Here is a 22,461-nt window from a genome sequence, read left to right as displayed (position 1 = left end):
GGGAGAGAGCAGGGCTGTTGATAGAGGGTTGGGCAGCTTTCTCCATCCTGATTGGCTGCATTATACAGCAAGAAGGGGGTAAGATGGTCCGTGGTTCACAGCAACTTCAGCAGCCAACGCATGGATGTCTAAAAAAACTTTATTGATCGCTAGCAGCAAACATCAGGCAACCACTCTAACATGTTTCGTCCAGGCTATGGACTTTTTCAAAGAGTTATACAGCAGCAGACAATCAGGAGAAGGTGCCAGGAGCCTGGGGGTGGTGCCAAGGAGAGGAGGAAACAGCATAGAGCGGTAGAGAGTGTGTGTTTGTGTGTGTGTCAAGCGCATCGCACCTTTCACCATTGTGTCCAGTATTTTTGGAGAAACCACCTGGCAACCCTAATGAGGACTGCAGTTGGCCACCCCTGACTTGGACAATGAACATCTCTGCTACTAATGTTTGTTTAATCATTTAAGATATGTTTCGTCTTTGCAAATTTAGGTCAGAAAGACCAACTACTAAAAACAAATGTTGAGAATACACAATATTTATAGCTTTGGTTAGCTAGATATGAACGTATACTTAAGGGAGGAAAGAATTCACACAATATGGGGAGCAGAGGCAAAAAGTTAAAAAAAGGTTTAGAACAAGGTACATGATGTCACATTGTTCCATGTTATTTTTGTCTAGGTTCCTTTTATGTGCTGATATTTATCCCTCTCCTTTAATGAAGCAGCAATTCCAAACTTGTGTTTCATATTTATATTTGATGGGTTATTGTAGGAATTGTGGTTACTTTATAAAAAATAATAAAAAGGAAAATTACTAGAGCTTTTTAGCAAATATAAATACCACATGTGGTGCATTTGCATGTCTCAGACAGGTCTGCAACCCTGTGTTTCCCCATGATCGCTTAGCAAAAAGTGCTTCCACTGCAGCCAGGGATTCTGGGTAATGACATGCAAATCAGCAGTCTTCTTATCCATTTTAGTACGGACCCCTTATAAGCTTATGCCTGCCGCACTGCACAGCCCAGGTTAAAGAAGTGCAGAGCCAGTAACCCTGCTCACAGGCAGCTATTTTTACCTTTTGGATCTCACCAGTGCGAGGTCAGTTGCCGGCTATGCAACGTGAAGCTGGCGATTGTTTACAATCAGACATTAAAAAAGTTATCGTGGGCAAAAAAAAAAGGGACAAAAACCTTCCAGTGTACCGTGCACGGCCAATAAAAAATACCACATGTGGTGCATTTGCATGTCTCAGACAGGTCTGCAACCCTGTCTTTCACCATTATCGCTTTGGCAAAAGGCGCTTCCACTGCAGCTAGGGACTCTGGGTAATGACATGCAAATGAGCACAGTGTGTCACTCTTACTTCTTATCCATTTTAACATGGGACCCTATAGGTTTTTAAAGAAGTACAGTATAAAAAATGAAACACTATGGTTTGGTCCATTTAAGTGGGACTGATTTTTTAACTTGGTGATGTGAGTTCAGCTGTCTTATAGCTTAGAGAGATCAACAGAGGCCAGAGGCCTTAACTGAGGATGGTTAACCTCCCTTAGATGAATGCAGGTGAATGCCAGTGCCTTGTATGGAAGAGTGGATTGAACTGCATTCACTCAACCTGTGCAATTGCTGGTATTTACAGGGTAAGCTTTTCATTGGTCAAAATGTGATTGGGAAATTAAACCAGTGAAACAAAGAAAATGTAGCAGAGCTGTTCTATATGCTATTAATGTAGCAATATTATGCTGCTATGATCCATTCCAATATTTTATTATATTACTGTCTTAAAGATGCAAATAACAAACCGTACTTATGTTTCAGTTTTACCTGGTGGCTTTCATTTTCCTCAACATCAGGACGGGGTGAAGCAAAGTAATCGAAAAATAGAAAACATCTTTGTAGGAAAATGAGATTGCAGCTGTGTAAGTGGAGCACAAACCATAAATCAGAATGTCAAATCCAAAACACATGACTTTTGCAAGTTCTCCATGTGTGCTATAATGTGATTACAGCCTGGTAACTATTATGATTTAAAACAAAGTCTTTCATGCTAGAAACAAAATGTGGAATGTGAGGATCAGCCCGGGGAAGGGAGCTGTGCACTATACACATAGCCCCTCAATGTCAGCAAGATAAACTGCAGCAGGAGTGGCCAACTCCAGTCCTCAAGGGCCATCGACGGGTCAGGTTTTGAGGATATCCCTGCTTCAGCACAGGTGGCACAATCAGTGGCTCAGTCACCTGTGCTGAAGCAAGGATATACTGAAAACCTGACCTGTCTGTGGCCCTTGATGACTGGAGTTGGCCACAGCGCCTTAAGTATCTGTTTGTCAGGTGTAAGAGGGATAGAGCGAGGTTTAAGGATTGCATTGGAAAAGGTTTCAAGTACGAAAGGGACAAATTAGCAAGTGTTGCTAAGCATTGCCTGACAAACTGAAATTAGTTTCATTTTTTTGTATTATAAAATCTGGAAGCCAAATGCAAAGATTACAGAAGTCCCGTCCCCCCCCCCACCCCCATTTTATCCTATAAACAAATGGCCCAGCTGCTCTTTCTAAGATTCCAGTTTTAAACTTGGACTTTGTAGTATAAACTTTGTTGTAATGGTATTTAAAGTGTCATAGGCAATAAGCATCTAAGACTAGTCCATAAATTGTAGACTGGTTACATGTACTTCTAAAGTTGTTAAAGACAGCTGTGCTTTTCTGGTAATTTAAGTCATTTCTGGAACTGGGCAGCCCTCCAGGTATATTTTCAGACAAACAATTGGGACAAGAGGGTTTATCAAAACTTCAGGGGTCATTTTTTTTCACCCGGGCAGAAGTTATACTTAGTTTATCGAAAATATATCGCTTCCCACTTCATTGGAAATGTTGCCATTTTGCTACGCTTTAATAAACCCCTTACCCTTTCTTCTCCCGTCCTGTATTTCAACTGAGGGCAACCGAGAAAAAGTTTCCTCCGCCGCCTACAGGATACTGCAAGGAACTTGTTACAGTTTCACACATTATTTTATTGTGCAGGAAAAAATAAAAGCACAATGTTTCAGGGGGGGCAGGGGTGCGCAATGGGGGGGGGGGGGCAGGGGTGCGCAATGAGGGGGGGCAGGGGTGCGCAATGGGGGGGGGGCAGGGGTGCGCAATGGGGGGGGGGGGGGGCAGGGGTTACAGTTACAGACGTCCCGCGCCCTCCCGCAAGGGATTTAAATGAAATGCCGGAGGACCGCGCGAGGCCTCTGTAACTAACTTACCTTGGCTTCCAGCGAAGCGGTAACCCCGCGTCAAATGACGCTGTGGGGTCACGTGACCCCGCAGCATCATTTGACGCCGGAGCCAAGCAGGGGAGGGGGGGCGCAGGCAGGGGGGCATGCTTGCGCAACCCTGCCTAACTAACCCCTAAGTCATGTGCATTGTTTCCATACTATTGCCTTTAAACAATATTTCAACTAAGAACATCTCTTTCCATGACATCAGAATAAATGAGTTCTTCAGTATTAGGTGATACCTTTTTTATTGGACTAACAATTTATGTCATAGGACAAGCTTTCGAGAGTTCTCCTCTCTTCTTCAGGTCGAGTAATACTGATATACAAAGGATTTAATGGCTAAAACAGTGTAGAGAGAAAAAAAAAACAACAGCTATGTACTGTAGATAAGGTAGGGTGTTAAAAGTGTTTGAAGCCAGGGGATGGTGACAAGGAAAGGTGCGGAGGGGGAGGGATGCTGGGGGAGGGATGCTGGGGGAGGGATGCTGGGGGAGGGATGCTGGGGGAGGGGGAGCGGGTGGGGGGAAGAGAAAGTGTGGATAAGAATAGAGGCAAGCAGGATAATTGCAAACAATTTTGATAGGGTGTGAGAAAACCCATGTCCGCATTAAGTCCTTTGGTTTTGGTGTCAAAGAGTCTTATCATTCTGAGTTCAAATGTTTTCCGTTCTTGAGTGCTTTTAAACATTCCATTGAGGATTTTGATTTTTAAATCGTTTATGGAATGATCTGGCTGTGAGAAGTGTTGTCCCACAGGTGAGCAGTATCTTCCTTCTTCGTGATGGAGTATGGAGTGTCTGTGTATATTCATTCTGCCTTGTTGTTTTTGGCTGGTTTCCCCAATGTAGCAACCTTGGTCACATTTGTTGCACTGAATCATATCTTATACTATATTAGTGAAAGCACTGTATGTTTGCCTGCCTGCCTGCCTGCCTGCCTGGATGTCCGGTGTCCCTAGGGGAAATCTCATTGGTCCCTTGGGCCGCCCCCGCACACCTCTCATTGGCCTGAGGCGGAGTGACGGGCCAAAGGACACACACACACACACACACACCTCTCTGTCCTCTCCCCCCCCCCCATCACACACACCTCCCTCTCCACTCACCTCCCTCCACCTCCCGCTCCACTCACCTCCCTCCCGCTCAACTCCCTCCACCTCCCGCTCCATTCACCTCCCTCTCCATTCACCTCCCTCTCCATTCACCTCCCTCCCTCCCGCTCAACTCCCTCCCCGGCGCAGGGACAGGCAGTGGGCAGGGCAGCCTGCCGCTGCCTCCACTCACCTCCCGCTCCCTCCACCCACCTCCCGCTCCCTCCACTCACCTCCCCTCACCTCCCGCTCACCTCGCTGGCGCGGGGACAGGCATTGGCCAGGGCAGCCTACCGCTGCCACGCGGCACCTAACCTCCCTCCCGCTCAACTCCCTCCCCGGCGCGGGGACAGGCAGTGGGCAGGGCAGCCTGCCGCTGCCTCCACTCACCTCCCGCTGCCTCCACTCACCTCCCGCTGCCTCCACTCACCTCCCGCTGCCTCCACTCACCTCCCGCTCCCTCCACCCACCTCCCGCTCCCTCCACCCACCTCCCGCTCCCTCCACTCACCTCCCTTCACCTCCCCTCACCTCCCGCTCACCTCCCTGGCGCGGGGACAGGCATTGGCCAGGGCAGCCTACCGCTGCCACGCGGCACCTAAGATGGCGGCGGAAGGAAGGACCCCTTCCTCCCTCGCGGACTAACTAACATGGCGGCGGCCAGAAGGAGAGGTGAGTGTGTGTGAGTGTGTGTGAGTGTGTGTGAGTGTGTGAGTGAGTGAGTGTGTGTCTGTGTCTATGTGTGTGTGTGTCACAGCGTGACAGTGTGTGTGTGGGACACTGTGTGTGTGTCTGTGTGCGTGTGTGTGTGTGTCTGTTACACTGTGTCTCAGACACTGTAGAGTGGGGACCGGAGCTACACATGGGGGGTGGGGGGGGGGGTCAGGAGCGGAGAAAGATACAGGGGGAGTGGAGAGGAGGGACCCGTCAATTTAAACCAAACCAACCCCCCTCCTGTCCACTGCCCCCCCTCCTGTCCACTGCCCCCCCCCTCCTGTCCACTGTCCCCCCCTCCTGGCCACTGTCACCCCCCCTCCTGTCCACTGTCACCCCCCCTCCTGTCCACTCTCCCCCCCCTGTCCACTCCCCCCCTCCTGTCCACTGTCACCCCCCCCTCCTGTCCACTCTCCCCCCCCCGTCCACTCTCCCCCCCCCCGTCCACTCTCCCCCCCCTCCTGTCCACTCTCCCCCCCCTCCTGTCCACTCTCCCCCCCCTCCTGTCCACTCTCCCCCCTGTCCACTCTCCCCCCCTCCTGTCCACTCTCCCTCCCTCCCATCCCCTCCAAATAGTCACCTATTGTTCCACCATTTATAAATAATACTACAGTAAGTCCTCGTTTTACGACGCTTCGCTTTACGACGAATGGCTTATCCGACGCTGTCCAATGCATCCCTATGGCCGGTTTTACGACGCCAAAATGGCTTATCCGACGCTCTTACGATGCTTTGCAAAGTTGCAACATTATGTCAATCAGAAAGCTGCAGTCAGGGAAATCATCCAGATCAGTCTGTGTGAAGGTTTTGTGGTATATTTATGCCTTTAAACATGTCTAACAGTTTTATTATACAGTTCTGGATTCAATAAATAGAATCTTTACATCATAATGTATGTGTGTGCAGCATAATCTTATTGTTTGAGTAAAATATTTTGTGTATTTTAGCATTAAAAATGCCTTCAGGAACGGAACGTTTCATTTAAACAGTGTTCCTATGGGAAAACGGGTTTCGCTTTACAACGTTTCGCTTTACAACGCCATTTTGAGTAACGCATTGCGTCGGATAACCGAGGACTGCCTGTACCTATTACGCATTTACATCCTGGGCAACGCCGGGTCTCTCAGCTAGTACACTATATTCCTGGATGTGCAGCTGTATGATCCTTTAACTTTGAGTGTTCCATGGTTGTGACTGGCTGTGAGACCCTGGCATATATGTTTGCAGAGTTTGCAGCGTTTGTTGTTGCACGGTTTTTTGCCATTATCAGTGTCTTTAAGTTCATTGTGAAGTTTTCTGCTGACTGATTTCTGTTTGAGGTTTGGTGGTTGCCGGAATGCAAGAATGGGAGGTTTGGGAAAGATTTATTTTAATGTCGCATCCTCTGCCAGCATGGGCTGCAGATCTTTGATTATTTTTCGTATACCCTCTAGGGTAGGGTTGTATGTGGCCTCTAGTGACATCAGAGATAGAGATAGAAGAAAGGCCACAGCTTATTTGCAGTACAAAGGATTTCTCGAATGGATAAGAAGTAAAGTGACACTGTGCTCATTTGCATGTCGTTACCCAGAATCCCTGGCTGCAGCAGAAGCACTGTTTGCTAAGTGGCAAGTGGTAATAGGGAAAGACCGGGTTTCAGACCTGTATGAGACATGCAAATGCCCCACAAGTGGCATTTTTATTTACTGTACAGCGAAGGGCTTTTGTCACTTTTTTTTTCTGAGAAAAAGACTATTGCTTAATGTGAATGTTATATACAAAAATGTTTCATGTAGGATGCTCTTGATAGCACCAGGAATGAAGAATGCATTATTTACAAGAAAAACCTCTGGGAGAAGCATCTGAAATATACAAACTCCATGTGATGCTGTGCAGTAGTTTTTCCAGCTATTCAACTAGATAAACAGTGAAGCTTTAGGACAGGGTAACAAAATAGATACTTCTAGGTGACAAATTAGCAACTCGGCTTAATGACATGAAGCATGGAAACAACAACATTGTATACTGCAGTTACATTACACGTATTTACTTTTATGAGAAGTGGGATAGCAAAATGGAATTTCTAATCTCTTCTCTCATTGCGGTTTCTGTCAGTTGTAAGGTTAAGTTGTAAGATTTGTGACTCTTTGCTCTGGTTTGAAACAAATAAATGAATTCCACTTACACTTAAAAGTTAAAAAAAAAATCATTTTTGGCGCCCGAGGTCACCAATAGAGAACCACAACATCCTCTGGCAAGAGGTCTTGGCTTTCCATTGACCACCAAAGAGAGGCTGACCCTCAGCAGCCGTATCGTGTCCACTGGATACAAGCTCTGATATCCTGGGAACTCCCAGTTGAGGGAAGAAAAAAATCTGCAAAAAACTACAGCACTATAGATTGTTGTTTTATTGTCATCCACTAAATAAGTGGTACGAGTTTTATGTTTACCATCACAATGCTTTGTACCTAACCAGAAGAAATTGCATCTTAAAGTAGCAGTACACGCTGCTCATTTGTGTTGGAGGGGTATTATTTTAAAACGCTACTTGACCTGGGCATACCGCGGAGACAATTTGTAGTACCTCAACTTCTGGGGACCTCCTGGTGCCTGTGATATAACTACTTTGTCCACTGGGTGAGCATGCTTGCCTGGTGACCACAATATGCTGGCTCGCGCTGACAGTCAATATAGTTACATAGTAGATGAGGTTGAAAAAAGACATATGTCCTTCAAGTTCAACCTATGCTAAATTTAGACAACAGATATTTTATCCTATATCTATACTTGTTGATCCAGAGGAAGGCAAACAAAAAAAACCCAGAGACATATCATCCAATGATATCTCATAAGGGGAAAAATAAATTCCTTCCTGACTCCAAGAATTGGCAATCGGATTAATCCCAGGATCAACATCCTTCCCATGGGAATATACATCCGCAATGTCATTGGGAGATGGGACATCGGGAGATGGGGCATCGGGCGATGTGATATTGGGAGATGCCACATTGGGAGAACCCTGCAGCCATATTCGTAGTTTTTGTATCACACATCGGCACAAAAATCTACAAATATCTAGGAAACCATGCAAGGGTGTAATCAGAATTTCTTTTTGGGGTGTGCAGTTTTTACCAACCCTCCCCATCAATGTTGTGACGTAATGTGACACAGCGTTGTCATGATGTCACAGCGTTGTGATGGCGCGTTGTCATGGCAACGCATCACCATGTGACATCGCTGCGTCCTGTGATGACGTGTTGTTATGGCAACGTATCGCCATGTGACGTCGCGTCACCATGACGGTGCAGCGTCACATGGCACTGGAACGCCGATGAGGAGGGCTGCTGTCATACAGAGGCCCATCTCTCTCCCCCAGCAATCAGTTTCATGAGTGATACCAATTTTTGGGGAGTGCAAATGCACCCTTGCACCCCCCTAGTTGTGCTCCTGTAACCATGGGTCCCTGGAGGTTAGGAGACTGCAGATAAGTTGGCATAGATGTTCCAGCTCCAATTCAGCCCCTAATTAACATTCGGGTTGCACATTGATACCCTGACATCCAAAATCTATGCTAAACTGGATGTACTTTATAGGAACAAATCTTCCCTAAGTCAGCTGGTCAGAAAGCACATTGCACAGCAGATGCTAATGCCAATTATAGACTATGAGGACATAGTATATGGCACAGCACCCCAAACTCACCTTGGCAAACTAGACGCCCTCTACAACTCAATATACTGCTTTGTCCTCCAATGTAGCTACAACACACATCACTGCAAAATGCTCATAGAACTAGTTTGGCCATCACTTGAGTCTAGGCGCAAAGTTAATCTTTCCTGTCTCGCCTTTCTGGGCAAGATACCCACTTATTGTATTGTATTGTATTGTATGTCTTTATTTATATAGCGCCATTAATGTACATAGCGCTTCACAGTAGTAATACATGTGGTAATCGAATAAATAACAGATAATATAAATAACAGATCATGGGAATAAGTGCTTTAGACAAACATAACATTAAGGAAGAGGAGTCCCTGCCCCGAGGAGCTTACAATCTAATTGGTAGGTAGGGAGAACGTACAGAGACAGGAGGAGGGAGTTCTGGTAAGTGCGTCTGCAGGGGGCCAAGCTTTATGTATCATGTGTTCAGATTGTCCACAGTGCTATTCGTATGCTTCTTTAAGCAAGTGTGTCTTAAGGTCTTATCTGAACAAGCTCCTCACCCTTATCACAAGCAGCACTTATCACCTGAGATCTGAATCCAAAAGACTGTTCACGATCCCAAGGTTCAACAAAGTATCCGGCCGCTCCTCCTCTTCTTACTGTGCACCTCACACCTGGAACAATCTACCTGAGACTCTCAAAGCCGCAACCAGTCTAAATTCTTTCAAAATTAAAGTGGTCTCACATTTTAATCTGGTCTGTAACTGCTACATACGCCTATAACATATATTATCATTAACTGTTCATGCGTCTTTATATATAATATATAACCCTGTTCACTTAATGTAACTATGTAACCATATTTATAACCATAAATTATATTTATGTACATAAATATTAAATATTATAATATAAATATTAAATAGTTATAACCATGTATTTGTCATAACTCTGTGCTGAGGACATACTTGAAAATAAGAGGTAACGCTCAATGTATTACTTCCTAGTAAAACATTTTATAAATGTAGCCATGTCACCTGATGGTTACTATCCTGCCCTTGGACTGGCAGAATACTGGTACAATCAGGTTGCCAGTAGTTGGTATGGGTTTTTTCTCCCTTCCTTCTGGTACTGCAATTGAGTGACAGCAGGGGGTGGTACATCCTGTTGTAGCTGGGACAACGGGGTGCCCGTCTCCTGGCTGTACTTAAGGGCAGGACCGCCCTAAAGTTAGAGTGTTCCTTCCCTCGTAGCAAGGCAGGTAACACAACTGGGAGCCTGAGATTGGGGCCTTCCCATGTGCTCTTCCCTCCGGGGGAGAGTGAGTGTGGACCAATACCTCTACCTTCGCTAGGGAGGTAGGGAAGAGCTAGGAAGGCTGCAGGTGCCCTTGGCCTCTAGTGACGGTCCAGGGACCATCATTCATTGAGAGCTCAGAGTACTGCATCCGGCAGAAGAATGTTGTGTAACTGTGCTGTACAGAGTGAATAAACCATTCCTGTTGTTATATACCTCCTGCCTGGTGCGTGACCTTACTGGGGGGAGAGGTAATAAGTTCTACCGTGGGAGATCACCTTCAGTTCCTGGAGCCTACGGCAGATGGAGGCGCTGCACTGCTAGAGAGATATGTGGGGTATGAATCCCAGAAGCCTGATCCTGTGTCCCCACTACCATCGGCGGACGACTCAGTCCTCCTGTTGCTAGCAGGTATATGCACCATACACCCTGTAATGGCCCCTATATGCGATCGGGTGGGGGAAACACCATTTATATGTAGCCCTTTTTCTGAACCCTCCCAAAGGAACTACTGGTCACTGTACAACACCTGCGGCTCCAGGAGATCTGAGCCTCAGCTAGCTGGGAGCCTGGGGTAACACTTATACACTTAGCGCAGCGCCTCCACTTACCCAGGATGTAACTCATCAGGAGTAATGTCTACAGTATGCCTACTTGTCAGTGCTCACAGCACTGCCAGCCGTGACACTGGCAAGACTGCACACTCACACCTAAGGGCAGGGTCCCTAACCTAAGGGCCGTCCCTCAGTACCTACCCACTACCCTGGTGGGGATTGGGGCCTGCCTGGGATCTGGGGAACTACCTTATGTGGTGTAGGAGCCACTTGCTCCCTACACCCTTCCTTCCCCTTCCTGCTCCCAGCTCCAACTGCCGTTGCTCTAAGCCCGCGAAATGTATCAATATCCTGGGCTGAGAATCCTTGGCCCTCATTGGCTGCTATGAGGCACCTGGTGCCTGCCTCCCTATGCTTCATGGGACTTGTAGTCCCGTGGAGGCCTCTGTACCATTGGGGCCGCGTGTGCGCTTGGCCTGCGCATGCGCGAGTCCTTACTGGCTCATGTGAGCCTTCTGCGCATGCGCGAAAACTGAGCATGCGTGAGCACTTGTAATGGCGGCCCCCGCTAGCCGGGTGCACCGCCGTGACTCCGAGCGCTCCCTGCTCCGGCCCCCACCTTTGTGTTGTGCCGGCGGGTCCGTCGCTGCCTCTGGCGGCACCCGCGATCGCTCGGCACGCTACAGAGGGGGTCTCTGGAGGCAAAATAAGACCGGGGCTACACATAAATAAAATAAATAATGTTGGGAGCAGAAGATGAGGACCTCCCCTTCTAGCTCAGTAGCCCTCGATTCCATTCATCCCTTGCGACGTAAGGGTACCAGCAGTGTTGAATTGAAAGAAATTTCGCCCTTAAGGCACTTACCTGGTGTATCCCTCCTCCTCTAGCACCACGCCGTCACATTGCCGGCCGCGCATGTGCACGAGCGGCTGGCACCCACCGATCGTGCATGAGCGGGCAGCAAGCGCCGGTCACATATGCTCACGAACGACTGGCAAGCACATACGTGGGCAACAAGTTCCGACAGTGCATGCCGCCCCCAAATTTGGCCCCTTAGGCCTGGGGCTAATGAGAAATCTGCCACTGGCTAAAACTGATGCCATGCGTTTTTACGAAGACAGAAATATTTCAAACAAACATAGAAGTAAAACAGTCCATTTATTAGACGAGGATTTGTATTTGCTAAGACTGTTGTTTTGGGTGGGGTGCTGTTTGCACTTGACACTGGCAGCCACCTGCTTGTTTTGTCATAGATGCTTTTGAAAAACATTATCTGGTATGTTGTACCTGGAACGCAGTTTCAGGTCATTTCATGCAGAGTTGTTTCTCTTGGAGGATAAATATACTCCGGAGATTACATCTGGTTGGAAAAAAAAAAAAACTCTTCTGCATTCGCTGTTAACTTCTTAGCACTTGAGTATCCAAAATCCAACAAACCCCTGACAAACACACCTGCAGTTCCATAGCAAAACCATTTCCTTTTTTATTATCGTCAGAAGAATTGAAATACAGTAGCTTGGTTTCCATTTGAAAAGTGTTTTTTTTTTTCTTTTCTTTTTCCCTCGCTGGTATTTGCCATCTGTCATTTTTGCATATATCAAATAACCGCCTCATTGTCAGTGGTGTGAAAAAAACTGGCAAATCATTATGAAAATCTAAATCGCAGACTTGCAACGTGTTGCATGAGTGCACGGGGCCCTTCACGGGTGGCTGCAGTAAGCTGAAAATCAACAACTGCTTTTGTTGATGGCGGAAGTTTTGATTACACTTCTTTTACATATTGTAGAGGCATCCGTATTATACTAGAATAAAGTGTGTATTTTATATGGTTAGAGACTTACGCGCTGGTAGACATTAAAGCTTTACTGTTTGGCTATAGTCTGGAGCGTAACTACAATCTGGTCTTTTGAGGGAAAAATCCACCTTCGGGATGTTCTTCTGCAGTCATATTTCTTTGCTTTGCCCGATCAGTGCCCTTACCCATAGATCAAAGGCAGTAGGTGAGGAAAATCAGGTGCACGAAAAAGGAAATAAGGTTCAGGAGAAGTAAGGTAACTAAAAAAACACACAATATTAACAGAAGGGAAAAACAAAAATGGAGAGAACAGGGTGCAGATACAGATCGCATTGTTATGTAGGCCTTGGGTAGGCACAGAGAGAGATTTAACTGGAAGGAATTGAACTTCTTCTTACCACCTACGCACCGCAAACCGCCTTAGACTGATTAGTCCAGTGTTTTGTTTCCCTTTTTTTTTTTTGGTTAAGGAACACTTTAATTATATTGTGAAATTCTGAGGAACACCAACCCTACGATCGGATGAACTATACGGAACCCCGACCCTCTCTAATAGCATGTCTGAGATCGGATGAATTATACGGAACCCCAACCCTTTCTAATAGCGCGTCTGAGATCAGATGCATTGTAAGGAACCCCAACCCTCTCTAATAGCGTGTCTGAGATCAGATGCATTGTAAGGAATCCCAACCCTCTCTAATAGCGCGTCTGAGATCAGATGCATTGTAAGGAACCCCAACCCTCTCTAATAGCGTGTCTGAGATCAGATGCATTGTACGGTATTAGTTGAAACCTTATTTTTTTGGACTTGCAATTTATATTTTAGGACAAACTTTCTTCCTTATTTGTTTGGACTCACAATTTATATTTTAGGACAAGCTTTCTTCCTCAGGTCAAGCAATAAATGCAAATAAATGCTACAATATGTGAAAAAAGTGAAAAAACAGGCGCTAACACCCTTAAGTGCTTACTATCGAATAAATGATGTGATTATAAAACAAGTGATAAATCAAGTGATAAAATCAAGTGATAAAAAACAGTTAATATAAATAAAAGTGTCACCCCCCTGCTTCTACCCTCCGGTGGGGTTGTCTTCACTCTTCCCCAAAAATGCAGATATTCTTCTCACAATCCAGGAGGAGCATGGGGAGTATAAACACAAGAAACAGCACTCTAAGTGTAGATGTACCAATAATGATAATAATAAGTCCCTAGTGAAACTTGGCCCCTACGGGTGTCCTACTCACAAGAAGGTAGTGATAATCAAGCAGAAGTAATCAAGGGCTGACCGTGGATGTCAGGAAAACCGGAGTTGCCCCTTCACCTGGGGAATGGGACCTCAGCAAAAGAGAAATGCATGCACATAGCACAGATCATATGATTCCAACAATTTATAAAATAACTCTAAAAAGTGCACACTTACAGTGTTGCAGATAAAAAACAGCGTGTAAGCTATAATAAGCTTAAAATGACCACTTGGAAGACAAATGCCGCCTCTCACCGCAACGGACCCGACGGGAGATCTGGCTGGACCCCTGGATGGTATGCTGGGGACTCTGGATACTCTGCTCCGTCGCTGATTCCCTGGTGTTGACGTCACTTCCGGTTTCGCGGTTGCGGTATAGGCTGGGATTCCTCTCTCCAGGTGGATTGTGAGAAGAATAAATGCTACAATGACAACTCCAAGACGGGCCTTGATGGATTGTTGCCGTTATTTAGTCAGTGTGTTTTTTATTGTAGTTAGTGTCATGTCATTATTGTGGTTCCTTCCCACACAGGCATTTTATTTGCAATTATTCTTCACATCCGCATACTGTACATGTAACAGTAAAAATTGTTTTTTGTAAGGCCATGTACTGTGGTCCGTGCATAATTAAGTCGACAGAGAGAACAAATAGAAAAACCCTACACTCCTCCCAAATTGGCTTGCAATTTATTAGTGAAATTCAACACTTTGCTCCTAAGGCTTGTAATATAGTGCGCGCTGGTGCGTGTGCGGGCGTGCACACAGCTTTGCATGTGCACGTGGTGCCAGCGTTTCGTTTGAAGAGGGTAAGCGGTGACGCGCGCGGCTAGGGTGTGTGGCTATGACATCACAGCTCTAGGCCACGCTGTGATTGGTTCATAGCGTCACGTGGTGCGGCGACATTGCGAAAATACAATTCTCATGTACTTTCTCTGGTCTGCAGTCCTGTTGTTATGGAAACGCGACGCCCCATGACGTAGGGACGCTGCAAGAGGAGGAGGCCAGGGCAGCCAAAAGGTATGTGCCTATGGGCGGGAAATTTAAAAAAACACACACGCTTCTTCTTCTTTTGTCACAGACACTCGCCACCGTCTCCTGCACTGAATAAACGTCAGACTAGAACAGTCTAGAAGTGCTTTATACCTATCTGCCAATTGCAAATATTAGCACTTGTTTTTATAAGTGTGAAACATCTTCTCGGTTTGTTTTCACCAGCACCTCAAGTTTACATAATAAAGTAGTGTTTGATTGAAGTCAGGCGTGCTTGGTAAACAATCTAAAAAAAAAAAATCTAGCATGTCACGGCCTAATTATATGTATATACCCGGCTTTGGTCTTGTCCCTTTAAAAGTAATCTGGTTTTTGTGACATTCCGTCATTGAGTGTATTGCACAAACAATGGCTAATGTTTCTCAGAAAAAAGAACGGCCAATTGGGGGTGAAAATGAACATCACAGTGATAAGATCATAACCCAATTGCTTTGTGACTCAATACGGTTACACTGAATTCATAAACGTTCCATTGACTTTCCTTAAAATTGGGACACTTTGCATTCATATTTGGTGATTTAAAAGTCAGGTAGATCAATACTATTACGGGTCAGCCGCCAACTCCAAATTATCCAAGCGACAAAAATGAAACGCTTTTAATCATTCTGTTTTGCCTTTGGTATTTCAATAACGGTTGTGTAATATAGGTGACAATAAGCATTTCTTCATTGTAATGTGATCATTTCAACATCAAATTAGAAGAAGCGGCCTGTGACTGCTATGTGAAATACAGGCGACTAAAATACCACGCACCACAGGTAGCCAACTCCAGTCCTCAAAAGCTACCAACAGGTCAGGTCTGCAGGATATCCCAGCTTCAGCAAAAGGTAGCTCAATCAGTCCCTGCTTCAGCACAGGTGGCTCAATCAGTGGCTCAGTCTTTGACTGAGTCACCTGTGCTGAAGCTGGAATATCCTGAAAACCTGACCTGTTGGTGGACCTTGAAGACTGAAGTTGAGCCCCCCTGTTTTAGACAATGCACTTGTCACACGCAATAACTATTTTTAATGGGAGTGCAGGCTGCAGAACGCACCCACCAGTTTGCGCACTGCTGAATTAGAATAGTTTCAAATCTGTTGTGGAATCTGTCACCATGGGAAAGATGCGCTCTTACTGAGTATTGCGTCCCCATTGTCTTAAAGTAATATAAAAGCTGCCAGATTAACAAAACACATCCCGCAGTTATTACAATTTGCTGTTGTACTAGGGTTGCCATATGTCTGGTATTGAACCGGACTGTCCTGTATTGGGACACTTTGTCTAGTATAAAATGAGAGGTAATACTGGACCTGTGTGTGCATACCAGTATTACCTCTCTGGGCGTGTATGTGTATACCAGTATTACCTCTCTGGGCGTGTGTGTGTATACCAGTATTACCTCTCTGGGCGTGTGTGTGCATACCGGCATTACCTCTCTGGGTGTGTATGTGTATACCGGTATTACCTCTCTGGGCGTGTGTGTGCATACCGGTATTACCTCTCTGGGCGTGTGTGTGTATACCAGTATTACTTCTCTGGGCGTGTATGTGTATACCAGTATTACCTCTCTGGGCGTGTACGTGTATACCGGTATTACCTCTCTGGGCGTGTATGTGTATACCGGTATTACCTCTCTGGGCGTGTATGTGTATACCGGTATTACCTCTCTGGGGGTATGTGTGCATACCGGTATTATCTCTCTTGGTGTGTATGTGTATACCGGTATTACCTCTCTGGGTGTGTATGTGTATACCAGTATTACCTCTCTGGGTGTGTGTGTGCATACCGGTATTACCTCTCTGGGCGTGTATGTGTATACCAGTATTACCTCTCTGGGCGTGTACGTGTATACCGGTATTACCTCTCTGGGCGTGTATGTGTATACCGGTATTACCTCTCTGGGCGTGTATGTGTATACCGGTATTACCTCTCTGGGCGTGTGTGTGCATACCGGTATTATCTCTCTTGGTGTGTATGTGTATACCGGTATTACCTCTCTGGGTGTGTATGTGTATACCGGTATTACCTCTCTGGGCGTGTATGTGTATACCGGTATCACCTCTCTGGGTGTGTATGTGTATACCAGTATTACCTCTCTGGGCGTGTGTGTGTATACCTGTATTACCTCTCTGGGTGAGTATACCGGTATTACCTCTCTGGGTGTGTATGTGCATACCAGTATTACCTCTCTGGGCGTGTATGTGTATACCGGTATTATCTCTCTGGGCGTGTATGTGTATACCAGTATTACCTCTCTGGGCGTGTATGTGTATACCGGTATTACCTCTCTGGGCGTGTATGTGTATACCGGTATTACCTCTCTGGGGGTGTATGTGTATACCGGTATTACCTCTCTGGGCGTGTATGTGTATACCGGTATTACCTCTCTGGGCGTGTATGTGTATACCGGTATTACCTCTCTGGGCGTGTATGTGTATACCAGTATTACCTCTCTGGGCGTGTATGTGTATACCAGTATTACCTCTCTGGGCGTGTATGTGCATACCGGTATTACCTCTCTGGGCGTGTATGTGTATACCGGTATTATCCCTCTGGGCGTATATGTGTATACCGGTATTACCTCTCTGGGCGTGTATGTGTATACCAATATTACCTCTCTGGGCGTGTATGTGTATACCAGTATTACCTCTCTGGGCGTGTATGTGTATACCAGTATTACCTCTCTGGGCGTGTATGTGTATACCGGTATTACCTCTCTGGGTGTGTATGTGTATACCGGTATTACCTCTCTGGGTGTGTATGTGCATACCAGTATTACCTCTCTGGGCGTGTATGTGTATACCGGTATTATCTCTCTGGGCGTGTATGTGTATACCAGTATTACCTCTCTGGGTGTGTATGTGTATACCAGTATTACCTCTCTGGGCGTGTGTGTGTATACCGGTATTACCTCTCTGGGCGTGTATGTGTATACCGGTATTACCTCTCTGGGCGAGTATGTGTATACCAGTATTACCTCTCTGGGCGTGTGTGTGTATACCAGTATTACCTCTCTGGGCGTGTATGTGTATACCGGTATTACCTCTCTCGGCATGTATGTGTATACCGGTATTACCTCTCTGGGCGTGTGTGTGTATACCGGTATTATCTCTCTGGGCGTGTATGTGCATACCGGTATTACCTCTCTGGGTGTGTATGTGTATACCGGTATTACCTCTCTGGGCGTGTATGTGTATACCGGTATTACCTCTCTGGGTGTGTATGTGTATACCGGTATTACCTCTCTGGGCGTGTATGTGTATACCGGTATTATCTCTCTGGGCGTATATGTGTATACCGGTATTACCTCTCTGGGCGTGTATGTGTATACCAATATTACCTCTCTGGGCGTGTATGTGTATACCAGTATTACCTCTCTGGGCGTGTATGTGTATACCAGTATTACCTCTCTGGGCGTGTATGTGTATACCGGTATTACCTCTCTGGGTGTGTATGTGTATACCGGTATTACCTCTCTGGGTGTGTATGTGCATATCAGTATTACCTCTCTGGGCGTGTATGTGTATACCGGTATTATCTCTCTGGGCGTGTATGTGTATACCAGTATTACCTCTCTGGGCGTGTATGTGTATACCGGTATTACCTCTCTGGGGGTGTATGTGTATACCGGTATTACCTCTCTGGGCGTGTATGTGTATACCGGTATTACCTCTCTGGGCGTGTATGTGTATACCGGTATTACCTCTCTGGGCGTGTATGTGTATACCGGTATTACCTCTCTGGGCGTGTATGTGTATACCGGTATTACCTCTCTGGGCGTGTATGTGTATACCGGTATTATCTCTCTGGGCGTGTATGTGTATACCAGTATTACCTCTCTGGGCGTGTATGTGTATACCAGTATTACCTCTCTGGGCGTGTGTGTGTATACCGGTATTACCTCTCTGGGCGTGTATGTGTATACCGGTATTACCTCTCTGGGCGAGTATGTGTATACCAGTATTACCTCTCTGGGCGTGTGTGTGTATACCAGTATTACCTCTCTGGGCGTGTATGAGTATACCGGTATTACCTCTCTCGGCATGTATGTGTATACCGGTATTACCTCTCTGGGCGTGTGTGTGTATACCGGTATTACCTCTCTGGGCGTGTATGTGTATACCGGTATTACCTCTCTGGGCGTGTATGTGTATACCAGTATTATCTCTCTGGGCGTGTATGTGCATACCGGTATTACCTCTCTGGGCGTGTATGTGTATACCGGTATTATCTCTCTGGGCGTATATGTGTATACCGGTATTACCTCTCTGGGCGTGTATGTGTATACCGGTATTACCTCTCTGGGCGTGTATGTGTATACCGGTATTACCTCTCTGGGCATGTGTGTGCATACCGGTATTACCTCTCTGGGTTTGTGTGTGCATACCGGTATTACCTCTCTGGGCGTGTATGTGTATACCGGTATTACCTCTCTGGGTGTGTATGTGTATACCGGTATTACCTCTCTGGGTGTGTATGTGTATACCGGTATTACCTCTCTGGGTGTGTATGCGTATACCGGTATTACCTCTCTGGGCGTGTATGTGTATACCGGTATTACCTCTCTGGGCGTGTATGTGTATACCGGTATTACCTCTCTGGGTGTGTATGAGTATACCTGTATTACCTCTCTGGGCGTGTATGTGTATACCGGTATTACCACTCTGGGTGTGTATGTGTATACCGGTATTACCTCTCTGGGTGTGTATGTGTATACCTGTATTACCTCTCTGGGTGTGTATGTGTATACCTGTATTACCTCTCTGGGTGTGTATGTGTATACCGGTATTACCTCCCTGGGTGTGTGTGTGCATACCGGTATTACCTCTCTGGGCGAGTATGTGTATACCGGTATTACCTCTCTGGGCGTGTATGTGTATACCGGTATTACCTCTCTGGGTGTGTATGTGTATACCGGTATTACCTCTCTGGGTGTGTGTGTGCATACCGGTATTACCTCTCTGGGCGTGTACGTGTATACCGGTATTACCTCTCTGGGCGTGTACGTGTATACCGGTATTACCTCTCTGGGCGTGTATGTGTATACCGGTATTACCTCTCTGGGCGTGTATGTGTATACCGGTATTACCTCTCTGGGCGTGTACGTGTATACCGGTATTACCTCTCTGGGCGTGTATGTGTATACCGGTATTACCTCTCTGGGCCTGTGTGTGTATACCGGTATTACCTCTCTGGGCGTGTACGTGTATACCGGTATTACCTCTCTGGGCGTGTATGTGTATACCGGTATTACCTCTCTGGGCGTGTACGTGTATACCGGTATTACCTCTCTGGGCGTGTATGTGTATACCGGTATTACCTCTCTGGACACAGTGACCTGACCGGTGGCTTGGGGGCAGCGGGATTTCCCCGAGCAAGGCTGTTGCTAGGGGGATGGGCAGCTTTCTCCATCCTGATTGGTGGCATTACCCAGCAGCATCCAATTAGGAGGAGGTGTCAGGAGCTTGGGGGTGGAGCCAAGGTAGAGGAAATAGGTGGAGCAGAGAGAGGTGAGTCTCTGTGGGGGGGGGGGGGAGAAGAAAATGAGAGGGGGAGAGAGAAGATGAGAGGGGGAGAGAGAAGATGAGAGGAGGGGGGAGAGGATTGGGGGTGAGAGGATGTGGGAATTAGGGAGGATGATGGGTGAGAGAGGATGAGGAGATGAGGGAGGATGATGGGTGAGAGAGGATGAGGGGATGAGGGAGGATGATGGGTGAGAGAGGATGAGGGGATGAGGGAGGATGATGGGTGAGAGGATGAGGGGATGAGGGAGGATGATGGGTGAGAGAGGATGAGGGGATGAGGGAGGATGATGGGTGAGAGAGGATGAGGGGTGAGAGAGGATGAGGGGTGAGAGAGGATGAGGGGTGAGAGAGGATGAGGGGATGAGGGAGGATGATGGGTGAGAGAGGATGAGGGGATGAGGGAGGATGATGGGTGAGAGAGGATGAGGGGATGAGGGAGGATGATGGGTGAGAGGATGAGGGGATGAGGGAGGATGATGGGTGAGAGGGGATGAGAGGAGGATGATGGGTGAGAGAGGATGATGGGTGAGAGAGGATGAGGGGATGAGGGAGGATGATGGGTGAGAGAGGATGAGGGGATGAGGGAGGATGATGGGTGAGAGAGGATGAGGGGATGAGGGAGGATGATGGGTGAGAGAGGATGAGGGGATGAGGGAGGATGATGGGTGAGAGAGGATGAGGGGATGAGGGAGGATGATGGATGAGGGAGGATGATGGGTGAGAGGATGAGGGGATGAGGGAGGATGAGGGGATGAGGGAGGATGATGGGATGAGGGAGGATGATGGGTGAGAGAGGATGAGGGGATGAGGGAGGATGATGGGTGAGGGAGGATGATGGGTGAGAGAGGATGATGGGTGAGAGAGGATGAGGGGTGAGAGAGGATGAGGGGTGAGAGAGGATGAGGGGATGAGAGAGGATGAGGGGTGAGAGAGGATGAGGGGATGAGAGAGGATGAGGGGATGAGGGAGGATGATGGGTGAGAGAGGATGAGGGGATGGGAGGTGAGAGAGGATGAGGGTGGGATGGGGGGCGAAAGCGGAAGCAGAGGGGCAGGAGCAGAAGAGGGGGGTGTGAGAGGATGAGGGGGGTGCGAGGGTATGAGTGCAGGTATGTTATTTATAAATTATCTGACCGTTACGTGATTCTCCAAGTATACACCAATTTGCACCATTTCATATTCTATTTCGTGCAGAAATTCTGAAGAGGGCGCTCCGTCCCCAGAATTTTCTTATGAAATAGAATATGAAAAGATGCAAAATTGGGGTGGAATTCTGAAAAAATTACGTAATGGTCAGATCCTTTATAAATAACACACCGACACATCGACTTTGAGCAACATTCACCATTGTGTCCACTACTTTTGGAGAAGCCACCTGGCAACCCTAGCTAACCCTGCGCGTTTCTCTCCTGCTATCCACTGTACAAACAAACTGTAAGGCGAATGCACCTATCCTTTCACTCTGCCTGCATGCCATGCGGTTATCACATAGCAATGCATTTTTAGTTTCCGTCCAGCTTTTCAACCTCAACATTTAACATTCACTCACGGTACACAAAATTAGATTTTTTTGCTACATTAAAGACATAGGGCCATATTTATAAAGCAGTGCTAAACCAAAAGATATGTTAATTTATATCAAGGCTACATATGCTTTTATGGCATAGTATTACTTAGTGAATTTGGCCCTAAGTCCGGAAAAGATAACTAACACCATACACTGATACAAATCACCCACGAAAAATGGTAGAAAATAGTATCAACAATTACATATAAATTGTAACATATGTTTCAATATTATTATCCAATAAATCTTTGAATGCATGTAACAATTACATATGCAAAGGGAAAAACAGTCATATATCTATACTTTATTTATAGAGATTGATGAAGGGTCAACGTGGCCTGAAACATCGCTAGTGTTACTATGTTTCCTGCTGCCCATCTGACGGAATAAATGTGGGTTTTTAGCTGCACCAGTGCTGTGGACCGTTTTCTTTTCTATTGAACTGCAGTATTTTGGAGGATGGGTGGCACTTCCTAGTCTCACACGTACCTAGATACCTCTTCTAGTCACCATTCTTTTTTTGGGCATTCTTGTTTTTTCTACAGTAGGAGTGAGCAAACTGGGGGGCACGAGATTTTCTAAGGGGGGGAGGAGGCGGGGCACGGAGGTTACAGAGGCCCCACGCTTCCTCGAAAGCATTTAAATTAAATGCTGGGGGACCGCGCCAGGTCTCTGTAACTTCACTTACCTTTGTGTTGGGCGATGCATCGCCATGGCAACGTGACGTCACATGACCCCGGAGCCGGGGG

The 22,461-nt window shown here is 46.6% G+C and overlaps 1 protein-coding gene and 1 long non-coding RNA gene across 2 annotated transcripts in view; both read left to right on the top strand.

Moving 5' to 3' along the window:
- The window catches only part of LOC142502302 (uncharacterized), a 7,599-nt gene extending 5,526 nt beyond the window's left edge, over positions 1-2,073 (top strand). Inside the window, exon 4 of the long non-coding RNA XR_012803728.1 lies at positions 1,813-2,073. This is a non-coding gene — a long non-coding RNA (uncharacterized LOC142502302). The remainder of the gene's footprint in view (positions 1-1,812) is intronic.
- The window catches only part of LOC142503114 (galectin-3-like), a 506,920-nt gene that overhangs the window by 30,455 nt on the left and 454,004 nt on the right, over positions 1-22,461 (top strand). The gene's annotated exons all lie outside the window — the stretch shown is intronic.

This window comes from Ascaphus truei, chromosome 9 (assembly GCF_040206685.1).
Source record: "Ascaphus truei isolate aAscTru1 chromosome 9, aAscTru1.hap1, whole genome shotgun sequence".
NCBI classification, from domain to species: domain Eukaryota; kingdom Metazoa; phylum Chordata; class Amphibia; order Anura; family Ascaphidae; genus Ascaphus; species Ascaphus truei.
The sequence above is the reverse complement of the archived record's forward strand: the minus strand, read 5'-3'. Positions and strand labels throughout refer to the sequence as shown.